At 48.9% G+C, this 16,269-nt stretch overlaps 1 long non-coding RNA gene across 1 annotated transcript; it reads left to right on the forward strand.

Moving 5' to 3' along the window:
- The first annotated feature begins 6,956 nt into the window (after window positions 1-6,956).
- Window positions 6,957-14,895, forward strand: LOC148686014 (uncharacterized). Its single transcript, XR_015949682.1, has 2 exons — window positions 6,957-7,076; window positions 13,687-14,895. It is a non-coding gene; the product is annotated as an uncharacterized LOC148686014 (long non-coding RNA).
- Window positions 14,896-16,269: the final 1,374 nt, after the last annotated feature.

Here is a 16,269-nt window from a genome sequence, read left to right on the forward strand (position 1 = left end):
CAGCTTCTCGCCATTCAAACCAGCATCAGGAGACTGGGAAGGGTACGCTGCCCGTTTCAACTTCCTCCTGCAAGCGAAAGAAGTCACCAACGATGCCATGAAGAGGGCGACATTCTTCAGCGTCTGTGGAGAGGAGACGTTTGAAATCGCCCGGGCTCTCCTTGCACCTAGAGATGTCGCTACCGTCTCGTACAAAACAATAATGGAACGGCTGAAGGAGCACTTCTCACCACAGCCCTCGGTGGTAGCTTGCCGAAATGCCTTCTACGCAAAGCGGCAAGCCCCGGGGGAAACCATAACTGGGTTTGTGACCTCCCTCCGCCAAGCCGCCCGGCTATGCAACTTCTCAGAGTTGGAGAACATGCTTCGTGACCGCCTCGTCGGTGGCCTGAGGGACGAGATGTTGCAACGACGCCTCTACGCCAAAAAAGACCTCACGTTCCAGATTGCTCTGGAGGAAGCCCTGGCAACCGAAGCCGCCGAGAGGTCAACGCAAGAGGCACGACCGGCCCCACCATCCCAACCGAGGGTCTACCACGAAGACCTCACCGACGAATCCGAATCTGACAGGGAGGAAGTACACCGAGTACAGCGGCGCACTCAAGCAGCACACACACCAGAGCAGCCTCGACGAGAAGGAGGGAACTGTGCAAGCTGCGGGGAGAACCACGAGAGGAGGACCTGTCGTTTCCGCAACGCAGAGTGCAGGCAGTGCAGAAAATTGGGACACATCGCCCGGGTGTGTCGGGCTCGACTCACCCGTCGACAAGCATCAGATGACCGACCCAGGAGCCCCAGGTCACACGGCACCATGCACCAAGGCAACTCGACGGAGATCACGGACTACCAGGTATTCCAGTTGCCCCATCCCAGCACAGAGAAAATTTATATAGAGGTACAGATAGAGGGAGCCCCATGCCGCATGGAGCTGGACACGGGTTCAACTCTATCCATAATCTCGGCCCGAACATTAAGGGAACTGTGCCCTAATGGGGGTCCCAAACTAAGGCCGGCCCCATTCACCCTCCGGGACTTCCAGAAACGTAAGGTCCCTACAATGGGGGTGGGGACCTTCAGGGTGCAATATCGAGGGCGAAAGCAACAATTGGACTTGCTGGTAGTTAAGGGCCCCTACGTTAGCTTACTGGGACTGGCATGGTTTGGACCTCTGGGGCTAGCCGTTACCGGGGTGAACCACACTAGCTTACAAGTGGACGTGGACGCCATATGCAAAGAGTTTCCAGGGGTTTTCGATGGGGCATTGGGACGATATACAGGACCCCCCATTGCCCTACAGCTAGACCCCGCTGTACGACCCATCAGGCACAAGGCCCGCCGGGTCCCGTTCGCCCTGAAACCCCGCATAGACGAGGAATTGGACCGACTTGTGGAGCAAGGAGTGCTGGAGCCGGTGCCCAACGCCCCCTGGGAAACTCCAATTGTCACACCTGTCAAGCCTAACGGTTCGGTCCGCATCTGTGCAGACTACAAATGCACCATAAACAAGGCTCTCACGGCCCATGCATACCCAGTGCCAGTGGTCAGCCATGTCCTCGCCACCCTGGCTGGGTCAAAAATCTTTGGCAAACTGGACTTGGCCCAAGCGTATCAACAGTTGCCTGTGGACGAAGCCACAGCAGAGGCTCAGACGATTGTGACGCACAGAGGGGCATTCAGAGTAAAGCGGCTGCAATTTGGCGTTAGCGTGGCACCAGGCATATTCCAGAATCTAATGGACTCTCTCCTTAAAGGGATTCCTGGCGTCACCCCCTTCTTCGATGATGTACTGATCGCCGGGCCCACACCAGAGGAATTTGAGGACCGCCTCCGCTCCGTCCTGCACCGTTTCCAGACGGCGGGCCTCAAGGTGAAGCGGGAAAAGTGTTTACTGGGAGTGCCGCAGGTGGACTTTCTGGGATTTAAGGTGGACGCAGAAGGGGTCCATCCAACCGGTGACAAGGTACGGGCCATTTGTGAGGCCCCAGCGCCCAAGAGCAAGCCCGAACTTCAGTCATTCTTGGGACTATTGAACTTTTACCATGCCTTTCTTCCGCATAAGGCAGCGGTAGCGGAGCCCCTACACAGACTCCTAGATAAAAGGGCCCCTTGGGTGTGGGGCCAGCGACAAAGGGCCGCATTCCAGGCAGTCAAGGACTTGCTCGTCTCGAACTCGGTCTTGGCACACTTCGACGAGAGGCTGCCAGTGGTGCTGGCATGCGATGCCTCTCCCTATGGCATCGGCGCTGTCCTGGGACACCAACTCCCGGATGGAAGAGAGGTGCCGGTGGCATACTTCTCCCAGACGCTTGCTGCAGCCGAACGAAACTACTCACAGATTGACAAGGAGGGTCTGGCAATCGTGAAGGGCGTAAAAAAATTCCATGATTTCTTGTACGGGCGGCCCTTTACCATAGTGACTGACCACAAGCCGTTGCTTGGCCTGTTTGCCCCCGAGAAGCAGACCCCCCAAGTGTTGTCTCCACGTGTCCTCAGGTGGTCAATTTTCCTTGCCGGCTACCAGTATGCACTAATCCACCGCCCTGGGAAGGCGATGGGCCACGCAGACGCCCTCAGCAGGCTACCACTACCAGAAACAGGCCCCGACCCAGCGCCTGCGCAAGAGGTTATGACCCTGGAGCTGCTTCCCGACCGACCCATTCAGGCACAAGAAGTTGCGCACCATTCCACAAAAGATAGGGTCATCTCCCGGGTCCTGGACTGGGTGTGGCGAGGATGGCCCAGCAGCAGCCCCGGGCCAGAATTCGCTGGCTACACAAACCGCAAACATGAACTGTCGGCCCACAAGGGGTGCCTGTTATGGGGAAGCAGGGTTGTTGTTCCCCAGCCCCTCCGCAAAAGGGTCCTCACAGCCCTACACGAGACACACCCAGGGGTAGTGAGGATGAAGGCCCTTGCCAGGAGTTATGTGTGGTGGCCGGGGATTGACAGAGAGATAGAGGCCTGGGTCCAACACTGCCAGACCTGCCAAGAATCCCGCCCGGATCCCCCAAGGGCCCCAGTCCAGCCCTGGGAGTCCGCCCGACATCCATGGTCACGCTTGCACGTGGACTTCGCTGGACCCTTCCAGGGAAAAACATTCTTCATAGTGGTGGATTCCTACACCAAATGGCTGGAGGTCGCACTGGTACCGTCCACTTCTACGGCGGCAGCCATCCGGGTACTACGTAAGCTTTTTGCAACCCACGGGCTCCCTGACACCCTCGTCTCGGACAATGGAACCGCATTCACGTCAGAGGAGTTCCAGACCTTCACAGCGCAGAACGCCATCCGCCACATCCGCTCAGCACCATTCCACCCTGCCACCAATGGCCAAGCGGAGCGCATGGTGCGGACCACCAAGGACAGCCTCCGCCGCATGACACAAGGGGACTGGGAATACCGCCTTGCCGCATTTCTTCTAGCACAGCACAGCACCCCAAGCACAACGACGGGCCGGAGCCCAGCTGAACTACTAATGGGCCGGCGCCTTGCAACTAGACTGGACCGACTTCACCCCGACAGAGCTCAGGATGAGGTAGTGGTGGGGAAAGGCAGGAACCCCCGGACATTTGTGGCCCAGGACGCAGTGTACGCAAAGAATTTTGGGGCAGGCCCAGCATGGGTACCCGCCACAGTCACCAAGGTGACCGGTCCCGTGTCGTACGAGGTACTAACGGAAGGGGGGCAATGTTGGCGCCGCCACTGCGACCAGCTACGGCGACGATTCCCAGGAGGAACCCGGGAGGAGAGCGGGACAGAGGGGTCCCAAGGGGACAGCAGGGCAGTGAGGCCTGTAGAACGAGAGGGGTGGGCAGGGGAAGCAGAAGCAGAAGCAGTAGACACAGAGGGGCGCCCCGAGGCTGGAAGGACACCGGAACCAGAGCCACAACCTAGTGGTTCAGTGGCGCCAGACCAGACAGCCCCGGCACAGCCAGCAGCCTCGGAACACGAGCCAGAACCAGAACCCCTGACCAAGGAACACCCCAGGCCACAACGCACACGGAGGCGGCCAGCAGACCTTGGGGACTACGAATGCAACTTCCCGGGCAGGACTGGAACTTAGAGGGGAGGGGTGTTATGTACTGAGCTGAATCCTAGAACAATAGGATTCAGAAACAGCGGGAGCTACCCAATCCAACTCCAGGTGGAAGTGAATCCGCAACCTGATTGGCCTGCTGGAGCAGCCAATCAGGCGGCGGGCAGAAGTGAATCTGCTACCTGATTGGCCTGTAGGAGCAGCCAATCAGGCTGCAGGCAGAAGTCAATCCACAATATAATTGGCCCACAGGTGTAGCCCTGAAGTAGCCAATCACGCAAGGCCCATTGTGTAAATAATGTATATAAGCAGATGGTTTTGGGAAAAGAGCCATTTTCTTCTTCTCCTCTTCTCCTTGATGACTATGAGCTGAATAAAGAGCATGAAATTCACTCTCGACTCCGAGTACATTTCAACCACCCTGTTAATGATTACTGCAGCAGAGCTGAACACGTTGAGCTCTCTGACCTGTGTCTGCAGCCCTTGGAGGGTTTATTGCAGTCAGCACAGCCTTGGGCGGTGTCTGGATTGTGTGCTGAAAGGCAGTCAAATGGGCTGTTGTCCAGAAGTTCTGCGATATGCTCAACCTGCTTCCTTGAAGCTCTTAGGAAGAAGCCCTAGCACAAGCCAAGCTTTTATCTACACCAGGAAGTTGGAAAGGTTGGCAGGGGACAAGGAGGAACCTTGTGAGTTATCCTGTTGTAAAATGATGCCGGGGGTGCTCTGGGGACAGAGGTGGGCTAACAAGCCTAAAGAATAGGGCAAAGGGTTTCCGGTTCACTCACTGGCATCTCTAAGCTAGGGCAAGAGGGGGGCAGAACCCTGGAGAGCTATTGCCATTCAATGTATGCAGTATATAGCTATGTGGACTATACAGTCCTTGTAATAATAATAAAAAATGGTAATGTATAGAGGTCCTGGGCTGCCCATATGACAAGACCGCCATATTAGCCTTGCTAATGTGGTGCAAAGGAAAGCAGAGCAATATGTTTGGCACCATCTTGGCTGCAGGAGTTGCCAGAAGGGAGCACAAGGCACCATCCAATCGTCTTTGGGATTCCACTCCGGATTGGTGTAGGGCTTACTCCATAGCCTTTTCTTCTCCCAAAGCTGTCCTGCAACGCAGTGGAACATTAGGACCAGAGTTTTCCATCTCCTACATGTGCTACCTTCCCAAGTTGATTAGCCCCACCTGCTTCTCATTTTCCTCTACGGCATGTGCAGAAACCACCTTCTTGACCATTGGACCCACAATCGGTCTCATCCACTCAATCCGCTAGAGCCTGTCTTTGCATGCAGAGGAAGTCCCTAAATGAGGGTTTGAGACCCATTGGCTACCTTCACCTGGTTTAGCCGGCCAGTCAAAGCTATTCCCTAGGCATAGCTGCCAAGTACCCCGTTTCCCCCGGGAAACCCCCCATTTTTACTTACCTTTTCCCGGTGGTCCCCCGTATCACTTTGTCTCCCGTTTTCCTCCGTTATTTTCTTCTGCCGGCGGCCATTTTTTTCTTTCCGATTTGCCCTTCTATGGGCACCAAAAATGGCCGCTGCCGGCTTCAAAAGTCGCATCTACGCATGTCCAGAAGTGCATAGCCGCGACTTCTGGTGCTGGCGGCGGCCATTTTGGTGCCCATAGATGGGCGGAGCGACACCGGAAGTTGAGTCGATGCACTTCCTGACATGCGTACAAGCGACTTTTGAAGCCGGCGGCGGCCATTTTTGGTGCCCATGGAAGGGCAAAGCGACACCGGAAGTTACGTCGGCGCAACTTCCGGTGTCACACGGCTGCCGGTCCCGGATTCTGCAGTCCGGGACTTGGAAGGTTAGTCCCCAAGTATGGCCACTGTCATGTGCAGACAGCTTCTAGGAGCCACAGGTGAGAGCTCAGTGCAGGGTGGGGACCAAGGGTGGACAAAATACCCCAGGAGGAGCACAATGTGTTCCCCACCAGAAGTACTACCCCTCCCCATTCACTCCAGTCCATGTCTATTCCTACATTTAATATAGGCAGGCAAAAGACAGGAGAGGAAGGAAGGGCAAGAGTGGCATTATTTTGCTGAGGATGAAAGTATGCAGAGGAAGACACACTGGGATTAAAAATACAGAATTCATAGGAACATAAGAGTATAAGATGAGCCTGGCTGATCAGGACAATGGTCCATCTAGTCCAACATTCTTGATCTCACAATGGCTAACAAGATGCCTGTTGGAAACCTGCAAACAGGACATGAGCACAACAGCACTCTGCCCACCTGGAGATGCCAGTAATTCATATTCAGAGGCATGATGTGCCTGACAGTGGAGGTAGAACTGCACAATTGCAGCTAGGTGACATTGCCAAAGGGACGGCCCCACCCAAAATATAGGATAAGGAGGAAGATGGCAACCTTGAAGGAGACAACAAGAGCCTTGGAATGGAGCCTTGCAATGGATTGGCCTGCTAATGGGGTCTAGGCAATATTGAAAGAAGGGCTGGTTTCTGCCCAGGGTTCCTTCCCAATAATGGATACTCTCTCGGGTATGTCTCACATATTAAAAGAGGGGGCCAATGCATTTCAGCAGTGACCATATTGCCTTTAAAGTCTGTGGCAGAATGCGCCCCCTGCCCATTATTCTGGGTTAGAGCTACAGGGCATCGCTTTGACTTCTGCATCGGTCAAAATCTGCTGATTGTTCATTTATATCCACAGATGCATAGCTGCCAAGTTTTCCCTTTTCTCGCGAGGAAGCCTATTCAGCATAAGGGAAAATCCCTTTTAAAAAGGGATAACTTGGCAGCTATGCAGATGTGAATTCAGTGGGGAAATCACTATAGCTTAAACAGAAATACAAGGCATCTCCCCATAGCGGGGACAACTGTGAGCCAATAGCAGGCACTGTGTACCTGCTTATGGGGTCACTACTGATGGGCAACGTCAAGGCCCCTATTCTCCTTCAAACCAGCCTTGGACTGGACTGCATTTCCCAGAGAGGGCTGTTCTCTCTTCTCTGCAAAGTAAGGATGAATGCTGACCAGGTGGATGCATTCCAAACCAAGCAGGTAATCACAGAGGCTGCTGAAAACACTACGCTCAAAGATTTTATGGCGAGGTGAAGTTGGTGGGGTTATGTTTGCAGTTTAAATAGAGGAACCTTGGAGTGATAGGAAGGTCCTTTTCTGAGAAGCTGCTGACTCCAGAGTCTTGCTTCCTTATCAGCCCTGTTTATGACGGGTTTTGTAAATGTTTTATGAGCTGCCCATGACCGCATGGGGAGAGGGGGTGCTGGGGAAAGGGCGGTGGCTGCTCTTTTTGACTTTCTTTGCACTGTTGACAAAGGATCAAAGGGCAGGTGATCCCCTTGATAGGATGGAGGGGAATGGGGCAGAAGACTCCCAATGTGCCTTTTTGCCCATTTGCAGTGCTGGGGGGTGGGGGTGGAATATCTGCTACAGATCATGTCATAAAGGCAAAGCTTTGAGACTTTAATCTAGTTGTATTGAAGATATTTCTTAAGGTTGGTGTCACTGTTCAACGCAATAATTCTAATGGTTGCAAACTGCTTTGAGGTTGTTGGGGGGGGGGTTACAATCAAGAAGTTAAGTACATTTTATGAAATAAATCATTATTTTTAAGAATTGCCTTGTTTTATTTATTGATCTTGTTGTCAACCTCCCTGTGGTTTGCGCAAAAAGCTGCATATAAAGCAAAGAAAGAAAGAAAGAAAGAAAGAAAGAAAGAAAGAAAGAAAGAAAGAAAGAAAGAAAGAAAGACGTGATTGATTAATACTGAGTATTTAAGCAGCACGGTTTCAAAAGGCTTCGACCACATTATCTCTTTGTAATCTGCACAACAACCTAAGGCAATCTTATTATAGGATTGGAGCACAGGCAGAGAGAGATCGCAGTTTGGCTAGAAGCCAAATCGTGGTTTGAATGGAGGTCATCCCAGCGTGGGGAATGAAGGGGGCACAGTTCCCACCTGTGCAGGAGGGATTCCAGCTAGCTGATTTGCAATTGGCAGGTGTGAACACCTGGACAGGAGAGCCAGGCTGGGTCATGCTGGGGGTGCCAGCATGGGGGGCTCTGCTTCGTGTCCCCTCAAAAAACCCTGCCTGGGGCAACAGCCCCTCTAACACCCCCCATGCTATGCCCCAGCTCCAAATAGAGGATTACTCTAAGGCAACTGACTTTTATTCATATCTACTCAGAAGTAATCCCACTTAGACCAATGGAGTTTACTGTCAGGTGGATATACAGGATGTCAGTCGCAGCAGCCAAGTGGAGCCAATCCAGGCCCTATTCAGTCAGGGGTTGGGTGCTCAGCACACCAGCCCAGCCCTCGTTTCCTTTAGATTCAGTTTCTAAGCATGTGCCATTCAAACTGCACCATTCCGTTCTCGGTCGTCCACGGGAGGATAAGATTTTTATAGGGCAGTAAAGATGCTATGAAATGGTCGTAAGAATGCACAGGCTTCCACTTAAACCTCTCAGTTATCAGTGCTGCTGTTATTTGAGGCTTGAGACTGGGAAGTCAACGATAAAACTCAAGGAGATGCTGTAAAAAGTTATATGCAACCAGTGAATATATCGGAGGCTTCCAGATGGGGACTTGATATCACAAGCAAATCGTTCAGCGAGTGCAAATTGGTTGTTGGCAACAGGCTCTATTTCAGTGGAGGCTGCTCCACTTGGGCAAACTGAGCCTGCCCCCACCTGTCTTAAAACTGCAGTAGCTGTGAATCAGCCTGTCTGGCTCCACCTAGTGTTGACCTCCTGACCTTCTGTCCTACTGGTCACCACTGGTTTATTAACTTACTGTATTTTCTATGAAAAAAATAAACAGAGCAACACAGAACGCTCTCTTATACCAGGTGAGACCAGCTCTCCAGAGTCTCCAAAGACTCAGGCAAAATGAGTCCTTTCCCAGCCCTACCTGCAGATGCTAAAGACTGGACATGGAACCCTTTGCATACAAAGCACATTCTCTGCCATGGAGTCAACACTGTACTGAACAGGCTTCTGTTAATGTGGGGTATGTGTAAGTGTACCCTGATGTAGGGATGGGTGAATCTGTCCATTTCAGTTTCTCTCCACCACCACCCCCAATTTTCCCTCACTTAAGTTCACTTTTTTACATTTTCACATCAGTTTGCCATCATAGCTGCCAAGTCTCCCATTTTTCGCGGGAAACCCCCGTATTTTAAATCGTTTCCCGCTGGCAGCCTGGATTGGGAAAAATCCCGTAAATCCCCCGGATTTCCTACCTGCCAGGGAGGCTCCATTTTGGGTCCTGGCGCCGCCCGATTTCCAGTGCCCATACATGGGTAGCGCGGCACCGGAAGTCGCTTCTACACATCTCCGGACATGCGTAGAAGTGACTTCCAGTGCCGCTCCGCCCATGCCTGGGCACCGGAAATCAGGCAGAGCGGCACCGGAAGTTGCTTCTACCTTCCGGTGCTGCACTACCCATGTATGGGCACTGGAAATCAGGCGGCACCGGAAGTTGCTTCTACGCATGTCCAGACATGAGTAGAAGCGACTTCCGGTGCCCCACCGCTGCTGATCCCGCATTTTTCAGCAGGAGACTTGGCAGCTATGTTTGCCATCCCCCCCCCCAAGAATATTTCCTCATGTAAATCAATAAGCATTTTAGTGTGAATATCTCATATACCTGATCATATGCAGTCTTGCCAAATATTTTTGCAGACAAATTCTCCCTAATATAATGATGCATTTCCGCATGTCATTTTCAGTAACATTTGTTTTTGTGGGCAATTTCCCCCCAGTATATGCCTTTTCGTACCCATTACTTGGCTGAGCAGGTGCACTGTAGAATTAGGAGAAATGCAAATTTCGGAGGATGGTCTGTGCTTTGGTCCACATGTTGTTTTGGAATGCGCAAAATGTGTAGGTTTGCGTTTGAATGCAAACTGAATCAGTTTCTCCCCCATCTGTACCCAGAGCCTGAATTCAGTCACTTGGAAGCAAAGGCTTTGCCTGACATCTTTCCCTGACTCATGAGAACTCTCACTCTCAGCCAAAGGTCTCCCTGCTTAAGGTGCAAGAGTCACCTGCTGAAAGACAGCTGAGTGCACTTAAGAGGGAAAGACATATCTCACAGCATGCAGTTATACCACAGCTTTCCTGTTATATCTGAAGGTGTGGCACATTTTATGCAAACAAGAAGCATGCACCTTAGCAAATTGCAGCTCCCCGAGTGTTTCTCATGTGATCATCTCCATGCACCTCCGCATTAAATGTTATATGGGCTGCCTGGCATTGTTTCTCCTCCCTCTCAAATCCACCCACCCCAGTGTACCTTCTGTTCTGCCTGATAACAGAATGGAGAAACTAAGACAGAGACTGGGTGAGGAAGCCATCTGGCTGCTACAGCAACTCTTTCCAAGGTCACGGTCATTTCCTGTAAAACCTGCTGTGGCCCAGAGACTTAGGCGCAGCAGGAACATCCATTTCTCTCCACATTCCTTATATTTGCATCCAAAGATAGACTCATGATAAAAAGGCACAGAAACACACTTTTTTAAAAAATCAAACTGAAGACACAAGTAAGGATGCTGTTCTGCATCGCTCTAGCAGTGTAGCTAAAAAAAGGCTGCAGTCCTAACCCCATTTACCTAGGAGTAAGTCCCACTTGAATTTAATAGGGCTTACTTCTGAGTAGACCATGGTTAGGATTGCATTGGAAGGTAACTGAATCATAATGCACCAGTCCTGTCTCTTCCCACACCACCCCCTGGGAAAATGTAGGAGGATGGTCCGATATAAAGCTCTCTGACCTCTAGAAGCATCTAGGGGTCATGGGCCCCCAAATTGAGTGACATGCCTAGGCTATCATTATGGTCACACATGTTAGATGTGCCAGAGGACATAGGTTGTGTCCTCTACATGTAAGGTGATACTATAATCCTCTGCTTTGTTGACAAGAGGGATTTTTTAAAGTAGATGGCTTTCAGATAACCAAGTTGACTAACTCACTCAAGGTCATCTGTCGTATCACAGCTTTGGTCACACAGCTTTGCTTGGAATATATTAACTAAACCCAAGTCTGCTAGGTCTGTGTTCTTTCTACAGCATGTTTCAAGATATATCCAGATTTTAAACGATCCTGCAAACAATTCAAGTGTGATGGTACCATCCTCTCACAGGGCTGTTTCACTCTATTCTAAATGGCCACCTAGCAGGGGTGTTGTCAGAGTGAAGGGGCAGGGGGTTGGGCTAGATCAGGCACCCCCAGACTCGGCCCTCCAGATGTTTTGGGACTACAACTCCCATCATCCCTAGCTAGCAGGACCAGTGGTCAGGGATGATGGGAATTGTAGTCCCAAAACATCTGGAGGGCCGAGTTTGGGGATGCCTGATCTAGATGATCCTTGAGGTCCCTTCCAATCTGGCATTTCTACCATAGAAAGCATATAGGGCAGCCTTTGTCAACCTTCCAAGTCCCATCAGCCCCAGCTAGCACAATGGATGGCACCAAGCTGGCAAAGGCTGATACAGAATCTTGCATCTCCCTGCCTCCAGAAGGCTAACAGCAGTCTTCAGGGATGGGGTGGTCATGGTTAACCAAACCTGATCTTGTTAGCTCTCATTCCATGGTCCCCCCATGTATATTCTGCAGTGATTCTTGTCACTTTTGACTTGAATTTCATTTTTAAAACCAATTAGTTTCTGGTTTTGATCTATACAGCCTTACATGGTTCAGGACTCCAGTATCTCAAGGACCACCTCTCCTCACATCAACCAACCAACATGGACATGGCATTCATCATCTGAGGGCCTCCTTCATGTGTCCTCTTTGAGGCAACATAAGAACAGGCCTTTTCAGTGGTGGCTCCATTTGTGGAATGCAGCTCCCAGGGAAGCATGCCTGGCACCATCACTGTCTGTTTTTAGGGTCCAGGTAGAAACATTCTTATTTACCCAGGCTTGTGGTTTAACTTCATATTAGTGGCCTTTGTTGTGCTCATTTTTTCAGAGGGATGGGTAGGTCCAGACCCTCCAAGTGTCCCTATTTTCCAGGGACAGTCTTGGATTTACAGAAGCCACCCCAGTTACTGATTTGTTCCTGGAATTTCCTGATTTTCCTTAGGATGTCCCTATTTTAATAAGAGAAATGTTGGAGGGCATGGTAGGACGTCCCTAATGTCATCGTAGAAATGTTGGAGGATGTGTAGATCTTGATTCTTTTAAATATATAGTTGGGTGAGCATTTTAGTTTTTGTGCTTTGCTGTTTTTATCTGATTTTTAATGTTTGTATTATTTTAATTTACTGTATATGTCATGCTGGGAAAAAATGTGGCTAATATAGTACCAAAAAAAGTATTAGAATGCAGTAAGCCCGCAACTTACTTGGGGGTTACATTCTGGGAATCATGACTAAAGCCAAAATTGCGTATAGGTTCAAAACCCATTGGGTTCAATGGCAAGCAGGGTTGCCAAAGTCATTTTCCCCAGAACCCTGCCTCGTTTTTGCCCCCTTTTATGTTTTGTTTGTTTGTTTTTTGCCATGTGTGTGAAACTGAATGCGCGCATGCTGCAGACTTACTTTCCACAAACATCTAAAGATGAAGATTCATTTCTCTTTTTTGCTGTAACCTCTTTGTTGTTATTAAAATTAAATAAACATACTTTGAAGTGGAAGAATAAGATCAGGGTGTTTTCAGTTGCATTAAAAATGAAAGACACACAAGAACGCAATAGCAGTATCAGTAACTAGGGCCAACTAGTAGGTATTTTAAAGTTTCCAGGCTGTACATTTGTGCAAAGCAAGCCAGAGCTAGGGAAAGGCTAGCTCTCACTGCTTGCCTCTCCTGTTCTGCGAGCACATCCCATCTGCCTTATTTCTTTTCTTCCAATGAGGAACTGGAATAATTTATTCAGTGGCTTTATGCAAATGACTGAATATAGCCTTTTGCAAAAAGCCCCAGGCATCTTAAAACTAATAAGCCATATTATCTGCAAGTGTCTATACGCCAACATGCTTTTGTGACTTTATTTGTTCTTATGATGCTTCAATGAGATGTGTACAGGATTCCCTCAAATTAGGATTGGCTTTAATAGTTTCCTAAAGAGTACAATTTGATGGTGATGTCAACAGTTCTCCCCTCTTTAAATTAAGAGTAATTGGCTTTTATAGCACTGTATAAAGATATCAGCTGTGAAAGACCAGGCCATCAATGGCTCTATTTTCTTCCCCTTTATCTATTGATATAGCCCTAATTTGACACTTCTGTGTAGAACAAGCTTGTAAAGTGGGTAGTCAACCCTGTAAAGTTACTTACATTTAGATTAGCCTTACAGCTAACTTAAGAGGCCCAGTAAAATGACAAATTAACTGATGTGGCTGTAAACCTCCCAGTATATGAAATTAGTTCAACGTCTACTTGTGTCAATACAGCCTCATTAATACTTACTTCTCAGAGCAAACATTTGTGCTATGGATAAAGGCAGCGTCCTCAGCACTAGGAAGGCATGCAAGTTCCAGGCCGGGCACATCTTCAAACTCGCATAACTCAAAAATATTAAGCCCCATTCCAACAAACAATTAACATTGCCACTCTCCACCTTGCACCTGTATATATTTATTGTGGTTGCTCCATTTACAAATGTAAAATGTATTGTCTCCCTGCTTATTTAACTTATATGCAGAATTCATCATGCGAAAGGCTGGACTGGATGAATCCCAAACCGGAATTAAGATTGCCGGAAGAAATATCAACAACCGCAGATATGCTGATGACCTTGATGGCAGAAAGTGAGGAGGAATTAAAGAACCTTTTAATGAGGGTGAAAGAGGAGAGCGCAAAATATGGTCTGAAGCTCAACATCAAAAAAACTAAGATCATGGCCACTGGTCCCATCACCTCCTGGCAAATAGAAGGGGAAGAAATAGAGGCAGTGAGAGATTTTACTTTCTTGGGTTCTGTTCTAAGCAAAAATCTGCTCTTATTCCCTTATATTTTATAACTGGTTCCATGATCACTGCAAATGGTGACAGCAGTCACGAAATTAAAAGACGCCTGCTTCTTGGGAGAAAAGCAATGACAAACCTATACAGCATCTTCAAAAGCAGAGACATCACCTTGCCGACAAAGGTCTGTATAGTTAAAGCTATGGTTTTCCCAGTAGTGATGTATGGAAGTGAGAGCTGGACCATAAAGGAGGCTGATTGCCAAAGAATTGATGCTTTTGAATTATGGTGCTGGAGGAGACTCTTGAGAGTCCTATGGACTGCAAGAAGATCAAACCTATCCATTCTGAAGGAAATCAGCCCTGAGTGCTCACTGGAAGGACAGATCCTGAAGCTGAGGCTCCAATACTTTGGCCATCTCATGAGAAGAGAAGACTCCCTGGAAAAGACCCTGATGTTGGGCACAAGGAGAAGGGGACGACAGAGGACGAGATGGTTGGGCAGTGTTCTCGAAGCTACGAACATGAGTTTGACCAAACTGCGGGAGGCAGTGGAAGACAGGAGTGCCTAGCGTGCTCTGGTCCATGGGGTCACGAAGAGTCGGACACGACTAAACAACAACATTTACAAAATGGCACATGCAGTTGAAGCTGTCTCCAATGTTTTCTCTTTGTATTTTTACTAATTTGTATTGGAAACCTTTGTAAATGCTTTGGGTGGGGAAAAGAGAAATCCTTTAGCTTGTGCTGAAGGGGACACAAACAGGAAGGGGACAGTCAGAGGAGGGGGCTGTCCCTGCATAAAAGGCAGCGTACAAAGGGTCTTCAGGGTGAGAGCCTGGGAGAAGAAGTAGGCTCCCAGGTGGGAGGTGGGAGAGTCCACTTCTATGTATGTGGATAAATGACAGGATATATGTTATATAAATATGGTAAAGGAATTTACATGTATTTTTCTCTCTTTTTCTTTTTTCACTTGCTTTTTGTTTGTTTTTAAATATTCTTGTTCTGTAGATTAGCTTGATTCTCTTTGTATTTTTATCTTGAAAATTGTGTGTGTGTGTGTGTGTGTATGCTGCCTTCTATCCAATCAGGCCACTGACCCACAGTGCACCAGTAGCCTAGAACCATCCATTCTCATTGGCAGATGGCTTCATCGTTTTAGCTGGATGGAGATGCCAAGGACTGAATTTAGAACCTTCTGTATGGAACGTATACATTCTCCTTCCACAGGGCAATGGCCACTGCATCTATTCTGTATGTATACTAAAAACTATGGTGGGCAGGGCTAAAAATGCCAGATGAATTACAACAATGGCAACAGCGATGAATGGCTATGACCAAACCTAAGAAGTAGGGAGAGAGCACCATATAGATTGATAGCGTGTTGCTCAAAAGGCCAGTTGCCACTGCATTTTTCAACAAATGGATTTGAGAATTGTGCGTGCTGTACAGCGCTACGTAAATAGCACCTGGTGATATTTCTAAAAGCAGGACCTGAAGTAATCTAAACATTGCTTTATATTGGACAAATAAGTGTTTGCAATACAGACTTAGGGCTCTGCTTGCGTGGGCAATGGCTGTAGTTCAGTGGCAGACTGCATAGCTCACGCATCCCCAAACTTCGGCCCTCCAGATGTTTTGGACTACAGTTCCCATCTTCCCCGACCACTGGTCCTGTTAGCTAGGGATCATGGGAGTTGTAGGCCAAAACATCTGAAGGGCTGCAGTTTGGGGATGCCTGCCATAGCTTGTATGTGGAAGGTCCCAGGTGAAATCCTTGGCACAGCTGGTAAGAAATCCTGCCTGAAACCCGGCAGAGCCAGTGCTGACAATCCTGAAACATCACTAGGAAACGGAAAATCATCACATAGCAGGCACAAGAATAGGAGGGTAAAGGGAGCACCTCATATTCCTATCTCTATCGTCACCCAGTATAACCCCATCTCCCTTATTTTAGTAGCACTGATCCCTTAAGAATTATGTGTTTCAGATCCTGTACTTTGGACCAAAATGTACTGGGGTGGCAATTTGACATGTACCAATACTGCCATCTTTTGATCAGAGAGGGTCTATGCACTTAAAAACCAGTCACCAAAAGAGTTAGCAATGATCCAGACTGTCAGTATTTTGTGGGAGGAATCAAGCGCACAGCAGAACTGCAGGTTTTGTGCAATTGAAGTCCTTTCCCCTGCTATAAGAGCCGATGGGAGCTTCTTTTCAACTCCTCAGCCTGCACGGCCGGCATACTCCATAACACAATTTGCTACTTCCTGGGAAGTGACTTTTAATGGAGCATCGGATGCATTATCAAGAATATCATCA

This window comes from Zootoca vivipara, chromosome 4, assembly GCF_965207765.1.
Source record: "Zootoca vivipara chromosome 4, rZooViv2.hap1.1, whole genome shotgun sequence".
In the NCBI taxonomy this organism is placed as follows: Eukaryota; Metazoa; Chordata; class Lepidosauria; order Squamata; family Lacertidae; genus Zootoca; species Zootoca vivipara.